The sequence below is a fragment of the Austrofundulus limnaeus genome, unplaced genomic scaffold (assembly GCF_001266775.1).
Source record: "Austrofundulus limnaeus strain Quisiro unplaced genomic scaffold, Austrofundulus_limnaeus-1.0 Scaffold19, whole genome shotgun sequence".
In the NCBI taxonomy this organism is placed as follows: domain Eukaryota; kingdom Metazoa; phylum Chordata; class Actinopteri; order Cyprinodontiformes; family Rivulidae; genus Austrofundulus; species Austrofundulus limnaeus.
In genome coordinates this window covers 1,577,920-1,590,705 of record NW_013952421.1, presented here as the reverse complement: position 1 = coordinate 1,590,705, position 12,786 = coordinate 1,577,920, and the positions used below count along the sequence as shown (strand labels likewise).

The window sequence follows — 12,786 nt, the reverse complement described above, 5'->3', positions numbered from 1 at the left end:
CTTATGAACTAGTGAATGACTGATTCTCATGTATATAAAAAAAAGAAATCTTAGTTTTTGTCTTGCACCTTGATTGCATGYCAGGTTTCACAGTTTGGACTATGATGAGAGCATTTTGTACGAACCATTATCTTAAAACTTGCTGTTACCCAGACATCCCCCCCTAAATTACCATAAATTTTCAGTCACATTCTGGTGCTGTTGCACTGCTATCATTTTGAAAGTGCTTATGTGTAAAATGATCACTATGTTTTATGGATCACAGGCTTACGAGCTTCTTGCTTTGCTGGGACACAAMAGATCAATGAGTACTGGTAAGGCAAAGTAAACTTTAGGGGAGCTCACACTTTGTTTTTTGGATGATAATCTAGATTAGCTGAAACAGATTTTAAAATCTAAATGCAGAGGCAAGTTTTTATATCTGAACACATGCTTACTCAGTTTTAAACAACCCTTTTTTTAAACATGTGGCTCCACACAAGTTCCTTCTATTGATGAGTATTATGAATAAGCTGTGACAAATAGTTCAGAGAACTAATTCCCGTGGAGGCTTATCTGTAAAAATAACACCCGTGAATGAAAAAAAGAAAAAATAAGGCAGCTGAATTATTATTACTGGGGTTCTAGCTCAGGCTCTCCACGCATATTTGTGTGTGGTGAATTGCCCAGCAATTAATCCAAAACTAYGGCTAAACTACCCTCTGTGATATCSCGTCCAACCTATGACAAATAGAACGGTGGAATCTTAATTAGGAGGGAACGTGCTGCAGATGTATTAGAGTAGCGATGGGAAAACAGATGAGGCCATCACACTGCACAGCAGGGAGCTGAGAAGCCTGGTCCCCCATCTCTGTGTCCTATTCATAATGCCACGAGTGTGCCACATGCCTCTGCTGTCATCTGCATAGGGCCACCGGGGCCCCCAGGGGCCAGGGCGCCCCTCACCATCCAGCACTTTAGTCTGTCACTGGTACAGCTCGGTACTTTAACTCGTTTAAGAAAACCATAACCATCCCATTGACCCAGGAAAGCTTTTTTGCATTAATAATGTTTGCTCTAAATGTTTAGTTTTCACGGTTCGCTCAAGATTAAAACGTCAAGTAGTTAAAAATATTGAGCAAGCATACCTAAATATTTCCATAACACCTAGTTTTACTCAAAGTATTCATTTTCTCTCAAATAAAATTTAGTATAGTGAACATTTTATTTTCAATAAAGTCAAGCGGGCCTTTAAAGTTAATGCAAGTGAACAGGATGTAATAAATCATGCGGCTCGATCTGTATGGCTTTGTCCTAAATCTTGACACAGTTCCTTTTTTTATTTATTATATTTATTTCCATGTTGGTCATTGGAGGTTCACTTTTGAAAAATAGCCACAGTTTGACTGTGTCTGTTCAGCTGGCTGCCTTCAATTTTATACCTGCAAAGTTTCAATCTAGRCCCTCATTGCGTCCTTTAATATTTGGTGCCCCCTCCAGAACCCTCCCCCCACCTTTTTTYCCCCTCTTTCTTTTTCCAGGATTACTGGTACAGGCTGCACTTGCACTGTTATTTTCAACCTTGGTGGACAGGGGTTTCGGTATGTATTCTGGAAATACTTCAAAGAAAAGCAAAAAGGCAGCAATTTTCTGCTTGAATATCCCTCTGACTAAATCCATTGATCATCCTCAGGGTTCCTGAGAGAGAGGGAGYGAGATGGAGAGGCATGTTTTATCCTCTAATAACTCCTACCTTCACCCCTTCCTGCCTCTCCGTTGTTGTGTTGTTGTTGGTCGCACTTCTGCTCTATTCCTCGGAGAGCTGCTGAGATTGAAGTTATTTTATGCTTCGGCTCCCCGGGCCCCAATTTGAAAACTCTTGTGTGTCAGTTTTCACACACTCCTGTCATATGGCATGGAGCGCTGTGGAATTTTGCCTTTTATTTTATTTTATTATTTTCTTTTCCCTGTGAAGGCATCTTGTGGGGCATTCTGCCTCTTTTGACAAATAGGTCACATAAAGTGGAATGTTAAATGTCAGTTTAAAAATTTCATGAAGCCTTTTATGAGTTTTATATATGTGTGTATAGAAATAATGTTCCCTTCTATTTAACAAAAGTTTTGACTAAAAGAGTGCCTTACTTAGTTACAGAGCACATCTTTTTTATTTGCAATCCAACAGCATTTCTGTAGATAACCAAACAACATAGTTCCTGAAACATTGGATGAAACTTTTAATGAAACTCAAAATATCATCTGCAGTCAACTTGATCCAAGATGGCCACCACATTTAATGGTATCACTGTTAATTTTGCCAACTGAAAAAGAATGTTGTGTGATAGCAGGTAAAAGTTATCCCCAGCGTACACTCTGAGAGCTAACAGATGCAAGATTAGCAACTGCATTAACCATTGGAGTTGACCAAGTCAGTTTGTTTCCAAAACCTCCTAAAACAGTTAATGGATTTCAGTGAAACTCTCAGAAAATAATCATTGGACGTTCATCTRTAAGGCAGGATCTGTGGTTTTGTTAATGTATTCAAYGTTTTTTGTGAYCCTTGTGTTTAGTTATGTTATGTTTTCTTTTTATCAGCCTTTTCTCTGCAGTCACTTCTCTGTTAGTATTTTCCAGTCAGCCTGCCACACCCATCCCCACCTATACCCTGCTGCACATCACAGCTATAGCTACTCCTTCTCATCAGCCCCACCCTGTTGGTTGGTTGTTTTTATTCACTCTGTAGTTGAGCATTATACGTTTTAAGATCCTGTCTGGTCCTCCTCAAATTATGTGTTAGTTTGGCTGTTTTATACTGTTTTTTTATCTCCTAATGTCAGTCTGCATTCTGGGTCCAAACCTCCTTTCATCTGTGACACTATTTTTGGATTCAGCCCAATTCAAGATGGTCACAACAGCTAATCGAGCTTAAAAATATAGGAATCCACTCAAGTTTACACTCAGATTTGGTGCATTAGCTGAGCATCATCCTCAGCACATACAGAGTGTTAACAGGTTCCACAAAACTTTGTAACATCAGCCACAACTGTGTTTCTTCTGAAGACTGCATGGTCTTAGATTGAAAATCTGGCGTTGAAGGTGACGGGTGATAAGTGTTCCTTTATTTAAGCAGCAAGATGCCAAAATGCGGGCTAACAGCAGGTGACCCAAACAAAAATAAAGGAAAAGGGCAAAAGTGAAAAARATTTTTAAGCACAATATTTTTATAATATAATTTTATCAGTCAATGGAAAGTTTACAAAGACAGAGGTTTTCAGAGGTATTCACAAACTAAAACTCTTCTCAAAAAATAATTTTGAGAATTAATATGTTTGCACTGCACCTGAATGTCAGGCCAGCTAACATATCTCATATTAAAAGTAAGTTTACTGACAACATCTACAACTCTAACTTACTTTTTATTTGTTGTATAGTAGTTCTAGTTGAAGTTCATTGTCAGTTTGTTTCAGCTTTAAATTAAATTTCATTTATGACATTGGGTTTGGTCTTGCTTTGTGAACTGGRTCTTTGTGGATCTAATAGAGATGACAGAGAATCTGCATTTTCCTGCAATTCTCTTTTAATCTGATATTTCTTCCCTTAATTTCAACATTTTGCTAATTTGGAGAACATCTCAAAGCTGTGATAGGTAACACACAAAATGCACCTAACGTTAAATTTGTTTTGTGATTCTGTTTCCTATCAAAAACAATGATTTTTTGATATCAAACAGCCATTTCTGTGTAGCAAGGCTGTACAATTTGTGGCACATTCTGGCTTGAAAATGTAGACCTGTGTAGGTTTTGTCCTTTTTTTTTTCTTGTTTCGTGTCTCTGTGATTTTTGTGAACGTGTCTGTATTTGCCTTTGCATGTCCTACAAGTAACAGCAGTTGTACAAAGTGGTGGTGGATGATTGAGTCCCGAGTGAGCTCCGTTTGAATTTTGGTGAACTGACACAACTCTTTGTCTGCCAGTGTTCTTCAGTAAACTCCACTTAATTAGGAGGTGGAGACAGACAGGCCTGGCTTAATTTACTGCAGTTTGAAGACAACTTATTTGCCTTTCATCTGTTGTCTGTGTAAGGCCGAAATTGGATGTCCTGCCTTTTACCAATTGGGTGCACAAATTTCACCACTGGTGTATGTGCAGTGAAGCAGCCATGGAAACAAAAAGATAAACCAGTAAATCAACCAAGCCTTAATTTGTCAGAGATCTTTTCCCATGCTCAAGCAGGATAATGTCATTTTATAACAATAGCCTACCATTAGAAAAAAAACATATCACATTTGAATAAACCGTCATATTCATGACATGATATAAACTTTGTTTTTCCTTGCTTGATTGCCGATGCCCAAGCCTTGACATTTGTGATGTACTTTGCCAAGATCATTAAGTATCCGAAAGTGATAAAGCTTCAATTTGCTAGACCATTAGACTAATTACTCCAATAATTAAGTAACTACTTGATTAGAACTAATGGGTACCTAATTATCCAGGAAGAAAGGATCAGGTGGTAATTTATGGAGTCAAGCTGATGTCTTCTGACTTAGCAATGCCGATTACCAAACATGTGGGACTGAAACAGGTGAGGACAAAAAGGAAATGCTATATGAGTGTTTACCTTGCCCCCGTGGATAAGACAAACAGTTTGTTTGTATCACAATGCATGAGTGAACTGATGATTTTCAATGAAACAYGATATACTATGGTCAATACAGTATCCAGGATGATTAGTCAGTATCTATTTTCTAATTAATCTCTGAGGCAGGGGCCGATCTCTGAGGTAGTGATTCTGATTAACAGATAAGGCAGCGTTTTTACTGAACTTGACAGAAGTTCAGAAAGACATTGTTTTTTTTAGTTTCTGATACATAATCTTGTCATTTAATATTCAGTTTTAAAAAAAAAGTGACGTACACCAGGGCAAACCAACAATGAGTGAGTTTGAAAACCTGACCCAGTGTTCTCCTAAACTTGAACATCCTTGTCTCTGACCACAATCAGAGTCCATAACTCTGCTTTCACACCCGTTACTGGCTTTTCATTTCGTTTTTAAAAGAATAATAATTATAACATTTAATTTGTCAGTGTGTCAATGTGCTGATAAGASTGTGCAAAATGAATGATTTAAACTTGACTTTAATTACATTTCCCAATGAACATTTCGCAGACACTGAAAATGATCTATAGTGACAAATCTAAAATTTATAGAATTTTCCAATATGCATAAAGTGTATTATCTAAACATACAAGTGTAAGGTAAAAGTGCTGGGAAAGGCCATTAAAAATTGAGTACAGTGAATGCAATATCTGGACATCATCTATCAATCCATCAATCCACAAGTTACTTAATGTTTAATTGTTGTAAGACGGGCAGCAGTCAAGCCTAGTCTGCATACAATATGCATGATTGTGAATGGAAGTAGGAGTGAAAGCTGACACTTTGTGATGTACAGCTCTGTTTTATATTAATGTTTGAATAATACGTGCCCGGGGTGGTGGGCTATAAATTAAAAAGGAGAATTGAGGTATAAATTTTTATGAGTCATCATCTATTTCCATTATGGGTTTGAAAATGATCGTTTTTGGATTATAAATGTTTTTGGGGAGAGAAACAACTTTATATGGGTCGCATTTAACAAAACCAACAATGTCAATCAAATATAACATTTAACTTATTGTAAAAAAGCCTTATATGAAGTGATTGGCCCACCAAGATTGAAAAGAGATTATCTTATCCAATCAATCAGGGTAAAAATATATTATTTATCCATCTGGAGCATGAATTATGAAAACCTGGAAAAAAATGTGGTTTTATTCTTTGTAGGGCGCAAAAAAAAACATATGTTTTCTTTTTTAATTCTCATATTTTTATTTTCAAAATGTTAAGTACAAATCAAATCCAGTGGACTACATGCACCTGATAGGAATGTTATTAGATATTATGGATATTATTTTGGATATTATTATTGAGTTCATCAAAACTCTGCTGTATGAAAATTGACATTTTTTATTCCTAGATTTCTGGCTATATTGAGCTGAGTATGGCCTTCAGCATTGGTCTTATTTTGAGGAGCCTATGTGAAAGTATATGAAAAAATAAATATTTAGCGATAATGCAGAGTTTTTATTTAAAAAAAATCACTTTTAACATATTTGTTTAAACCGTCACTAGAAYTGAGGAATAGAATTGCCTTTATTGTCACTGTACAAAGCACAACCAAATTACAGTTTGGAACAACCCATCCAAGAGAGAGACAAACACAACAAACATAGGAGAACATAAACTATGATATACTGAAATCTTAAAACTCCTCTGACTCCTCCCAGCAGTCCCATGCTATTTGCAGAAAAACACAGATCCCGGTCAAAAACAGCCAATCAGAGCGAGGAGGATTATCTTACTATTATCAGTTATTTACACTCTGCTCACGCCACAATGCATTGGTCAGCTGAAGATTGACTATGTGCTGCAGTTGTGCTAAAGGCAGAGAAACAAGTTAAAGCTGCCAATTTCTGACGGTTCTGAATGTGTAATGCTGTTTATCTGCCATCATTGGTGGCCCTGCTACCTATTGGCTTGTGTGTTTATGACTGGCTCTGCTGTGGAGGAGGAACTGTAGTACAGTAGAGACCTATAAGGTACGCTTGTTCAAATTTTCAGGCTAAGTGAATGGTTTTCTCAGAATTCCTTACTGCAGCTTTAACTAGATGAGTAGTCAGGCTCGATCTTTTACTGCCAAGATTTGCCTTGGTTGAAAAAAAAATCTACGAAAAAAGTAAACTTAAGGCAGTATAGAAGCAGCAAACTTTGCACTATTGCTGCTAAATTGCATGTAAAATGAAAATACTCCTATAATTTTATAATTGCAATGTTAATAAATCAAAGCCACGCTCTACAAAGCATCAAAGCTGAGGTCTTTAAACGTTCAAACAGACGCTTTGTTTTTCCAGTGATTTGTTCAAATGTCCAACGCACAAAAATCCTCCAACAATCAATTCACGTGGCTGGTCTGACATGTTTATTTGGTCCCTATCAGAATACTCTAAGTGTATGGAGGCCACGGCCCACTTATAAGCGAATGTGTGAGATTTTATTGCTTTGGTCTACTTGTGATAACACTTTATAGGTCTGTCAGCTCTCCTTTAGGTCCTGCAACACTGTGCTGAGTTGATATGCAGTCCAATCATGTACATGGAGCTGATGTGATGTAAATGAAAGTAATTAGGGAAATGTCAAACACAATTAATAAACCAGGTTTAGATTGTGAAAACACTTGTCAGTGGAATGAAGGAAGATTTTGCCTCAGTGCTAACCCCCCTTTTTTATTCTGTTCAATTAGGTCATAGATTGCTCCTAAGTTAATGCTCCCCTCTCCCTTTGCCTTTTGCCCTCCGTCTCTTGTTCTCACCACCTTCCCATTCTGTGCATGAAGACCTGAGAGAATAGAGGGGGAGCCTCCGTCCTGTGGAAGGGAAATAAATTTGCCTGTCCATCCACCGCCTGGATGAAATTAATTGCACGCTCCTCGTGTTGTCTGGATACAACTGGGGCATTAACATAAGCAATTTGCTTCCAACTTCTCCTCTTGGCTGTTTAATAGAGCATCCGACCTGGCTGATAAGGCGTTAGCTCCCCGACGCATTAGCATTTTCATAATATCAAAATATTATAGCGCCATGATTTGCTAAAGCCCATCCATTATTGATAAGAACAAAAGGTTTTATAAATTACAAAAGGGGAGCATGACCTATAATTACGACAAGCAAATTAGGGTGTGCAGTAAAGTCAGTTACATTTTGAAGGAAAATAATGATGCTGGAGACCTTTCTTCCTTTCTCAGGATAAAAAAAATCCCCTTCACTGCCTCACACAGGGTTGAGACGCCAGCTCACAAGTTCACGAGGGACCGTGTTTGCACAAGAAAGGGAGCAGGAGTCTGCGGCCTGTGTGCTGTACTGCACACAATAGAAAGGGCTTTTAGTTAGTTTTCATTATTAAAAATAGTCAAATAAAAGACATTTTTAAAAAAGAACAAGTAATCTGTCTAACAAAGGGTTTTATGCCAAACCGAAGACCTTAACATGAATTTTATTTTTCAGCACCTAATTTGGACTGACGTTAGATGAATATTTTTGGCAATAGTCTAATCCCTAATTTTAGTTTTAACTTTACTTGTTATTAAATCGTATTAATTTAACCATAAAAAATAAACTAGAAGCACTCGGAGAGTGCAAACCTCTGCCAAGACCAATTTTTCCCATCCTGTAAGAGTTAATGTGCAAAAGCAGAGATGGAAACACATTTGCCGATTAAGTTCAGACGTAGCGAACATTTAAGCAGGCAGTATGCACGGGATTTCTTCCAGGTGGAGTCCAATGTGGAAAAAAAAAGTCAGACTCATCACCCAATGCTGTTCATCGTCAAACTGGTCTCGGATTAAGCTCCTAAGTCAGGGCCATTCAACTAAGCTGCTCCGGTGGCCACAGTTACAGCAGGTCAACATCTCAGGGGCTGGACATCCAGCAATTAAATTTATTATGTAAATAAACCAAGTACTACAAAGATCTGTTACCTTAATAGTTTATTTTGCTGCATTTAATCATGATTACAACATACAGAACCCTATAAAAGTAGTGATAAATAAACAATATCAAAACCAAAAAGAACACATTATACCCCCTATTTGACACAAATATTATTTTGACATMTCTGACTTGCCAAATTTTTTAAACCAATTTTATTTCACTTTCACGGTTTTATATTCAACTGCTTGTCATTTTAACTGTCTTTAGTTTGCATAGAAATGGTTTTGACCAGCTTGCAGCCAAGATTCGGACAGTTCTGTAAATACCAAACATGTGTATGTCAAACWAAAAGAACTTAAAGTAATTAAAGTAGAAAACTGGGGGTTCGAGTTTAAGAGATGAATGAACCATTGGTGGGCGGCCCACGGGCCGCCAGTTGAATAGCCCTGTCCTAAGTTTTCACCAGTCACATTCCACTGTGTAAAATGTCTATTTTATTCCCTTTTATGAGTTTGTAATGGTTTGACTCTCTTTATAAAGTGCTTCCTGGTACAGTCRGCTCATGAAGCTTTTTTTTTAAAGCGAGTGATTGAAGCAAAATACATCRTGTGACCGCTTTCAGCACAAACACTCCCACGAGCTTCAGAGCAATCACACAATAAAGTTCTTATATGGAGGGGGTACCAGGCTGAGCAGCTGTTCCCGCGGACAGTCCAGCGGCTGCAGCAGGACCCTCCTCCCGCTGTCGGTGTCCTGTTATGCCCCCCCCCMAAAAAACATTAAAACATTACCTCCTCCCCACACTCTAACACACGTCTGGGCTAAAAACTAACCCGCTACTAGCTTCCAAAATACCAAAATCAATCCGTCCTCCCGTCTCCAAACTTTGAGGCCCAGACAGAAACTCTTTGTTTACAAGCGTAGTACTTGGAAACTGTTTTGACTGGTTGTTTCGGAAATGTGGTGTGTTTGAGGAAATGGGAAAAATAGGTTTCATGGTGCAGTCATGCATTTCCTGGTCACAAAATGTTCTCTAAATGTGCACCAAATGCGTAAAAATGCGCACATTGTGGCAAAAATTATTCATCATTAAATCTGGTTTTATTTGGAAGTAAATAAAAAAAACTTTATTTAAACATTACTTTTATAAAGTTTGAAGTCCGTGGTCACTGTTTTTTTACAGAAGCCCTGTGAAAGCATCACAGCTTTGCCGATCTCGGGTTAAAAGAAATAAAAAAATTCCTGTATCCGCATCGTGATCCGGAACATCACCAAAATTTAAGGGTGTGTTCCTTCGGACAGTACCCACAAGTGGTAAAAATGCCATGACAATCTGTCCACAAGTTTTTGAGTAATTTTGTCCATCAACAGACAGAACGACAGAAAGACATACTGTACGTGACCAAAAACATTACCTCGCCCTTGGCAGAGGTAACAAATTATTTATAAAAACTATTTTGCAGCACGATGGCTCAGTGGTTTGCATTGTTGCCTCGCAGCAAGAAGGTCCTGGGTTYGATCCCCGGTTCGGACCTGGGGTCTTTCTGTACAGAGTTTGCATGTTCTCCGCATGCTTGAATGGGTTTTCTCCAGGTACTCCGGTTTACCCAACACCCCAAAATTATGTACAATAGATTGCCTTCAGGGCCAGGCCTCCCTTGCAAAAAAGACATGTCATCTCAATGGTGTTTGCCTTGTTAAACAACAGTGAATAAATAAATAAAATATTTTAAAAAATGTGCAATAAAGTATGTGTTATTACCTGTGTAGAAGTCAACTAATACATTGGCTGAAAATAATAGGAATTAGTAGAAACTGTGGCTGATGAGTGTACAACCTCCTCCTGTCACACATGGACACATTACAGTTTGACAGGACACCCACACAAATAGAAGAACCTCTGGTGCATTCAGAACTACAGGGATACATAGATTGACTAATTTTCCCTCAAAAAGCCCTAATTTTACAAATTCCTAATATAAACCGATCATGGTTTAGGAAGACAGTGACCACAGTGCCCCTCAGCATTTCAACCTTTCAGCACATCTTTAAACAGATTAGCATATTTTGTAACATGAACGTCCCTGACAACTATTCCACCTGGCTGGTCTATGTAAGAACAATCAAGCACGTGGCTAATTAGCACATAAGTAGTGATTTATTTAGCTACTGATGCTTTTWTTTCCAGCCTTAGCTCAAACTCACAGATATGTTGTTTTGAAATTTTACCCCGAATGCCATGACTACAAAAAGCTCAAATAAACATGAAGTCTGGTTAAATATTTAAACATTTAATAAGATTTTGAAACCAGCTTTTTGATTTTTCCTCCTGTTCACTGTTACATAATCCTCTTTGGGTGTTTGTGTTTTTACAGTCACAGGCACCAATACCTTCGGTGTGATGTTTTTAGTCATCTGCACCACAACAAGTTTACTCATCTCTTTAAGTTCATGATAGATCAGTTCACCTGYTGGTCCTGCTTTCTAAAAATGGAGAAAAATGCATTTGCATTGGCATATTAATGCATTTCTTATTTAAAGAAACACAAAGTTTATTTTAAAAGCAATCCATGCATTACTTCTATACAAAAKCAAGTTCTGTGCATAAAGTAAAACTTAGCAAAGTGTTTTAACACATTTAGTGGAGTTTTAGTCAACAGATGGAAACAAAACTCAGCTTTACTTTATTTCCACAACATTTTCTAGTCATTTTTATTGGGTTTAATACTATTATATGAAAGTGCAAATAATGATGCACATAATTTAATTAGTTTATAAAGTTACTCAGATTCAGATGGATAGATGAACATAAGGCAAGGAACAAAATATATWTTTTTAAAAACTGTAGTCAGCTAAACACCACAGAGCCATGATATTGTTTAAATTATTATTTTTTCAATCGTTGCAAACAAAAATTGATTACTTAAACAAGAAAATAAGTATTTTTCTGTCATTCTCCTTTTTGTAATGTAAAGTTGGGACTCTGATTGGTTAATGCTAGCTATTAATTAGCTAACTTAGCTGTTATTAGCTAACTTAGCTTAACTGTTTATTAACCAATGTCCAACATACACTAGATCTAGCTTGTTGTAGTAACTAATCGGCATACCATTACTGTTGGTCAAATAGGACATGGCCTCTCTAAGAAGACTAAATTTGAAATTCCAGTAAAGCTATTGAACTAAATCTATGGAGGCTCATAATACATAATATTGTAAATGCAAAATTTTATGATAGTTTTTCAGGTGTTGAGATTTATTTTTGAACCACCCCAGAAAATGTATTTTTCCCTTACTTTCAAATGTTGTATTAATCTGTATTTAACATATTTCAATACAAAAGCGACATCAATGTATTTAAACTGTAAATTCATTGTAAGCGAACTTCAYGAAACTTTTTTGCATTATGCAAAGGTTTAAATAGCTAATTTGATTCATTTGTTACATTAAAATGTACATAAAACTTTCATTTGAACGAAGATGGGAAAACATTTTCTTTTTATTAGATCTGTTTAATCACTAAACAAAAAAATTAGGGGTAAACAGATTCAGATAAAGAACAAATCTTTAAATACTCCCTGTAGAACTGTGTTGTGAGGTGGTCTGCCACATTTATCTTTATGTAACAGTGTATAGTGAGATGCTGTGAGAAGTTACAAAGTAATGTAACCTGTAGTAATTATTCTGTTATCTCCCTCTCTGTGGTACAGTGGACCCAGACTTTGATTGTGTCTTACTGGGTCTGTCTAATCATGACCACACTGTGTCCCAGAGTGCTCCAAGCTCATTATCATTCATTAACCTCTAGCTGTGATGTGGCTTTGTCCTCCCCTTTCAGTCCCACAGCATTACAAGTCACAGATGTATTTTGGTAAAGAAACAGTGACCATTTAGAGAGAACATATTCTGAATCCAGGTCTTTGTTAAAGGTGACTTATTCACCGCTCTCTCTTCATGTCCCCTTCTCAATTTCTCTCCATCTAATCTCCCTCTGTCTATAACAATAAGAATTAATTAGCCTGCTTATTTTTTTCTGGTTGCAGAGGCTCCCCATCTGGATGGACGACAGTCTGCTGTGTGCCTGATTAATGGTGTGGAGAGACAGTTGTCAGTTTGAAAGCGCTGCTGTGTGACCCAGGACAGAACATCCAGAAGGTGGACTAATGTTAGTCCAAGGTGCGTGTACACACACACACACACACACACACACACACACACACACACACACACACACACACACACATATGTACCTTTATCCTTATGGGGACTTTGCATTGACTTCCA

General features: G+C 37.4%; 1 long non-coding RNA gene across 1 annotated transcript in view; it reads left to right on the top strand.

Annotated features, from left to right (window-relative positions):
- LOC106514268 (uncharacterized) overlaps nucleotides 1-12,786 on the top strand; it is a 43,971-nt gene that overhangs the window by 18,103 nt on the left and 13,082 nt on the right. Inside the window, exon 2 of the long non-coding RNA XR_001309875.1 lies at nucleotides 12,546-12,678. This is a non-coding gene — a long non-coding RNA (uncharacterized LOC106514268). The remainder of the gene's footprint in view (nucleotides 1-12,545; nucleotides 12,679-12,786) is intronic.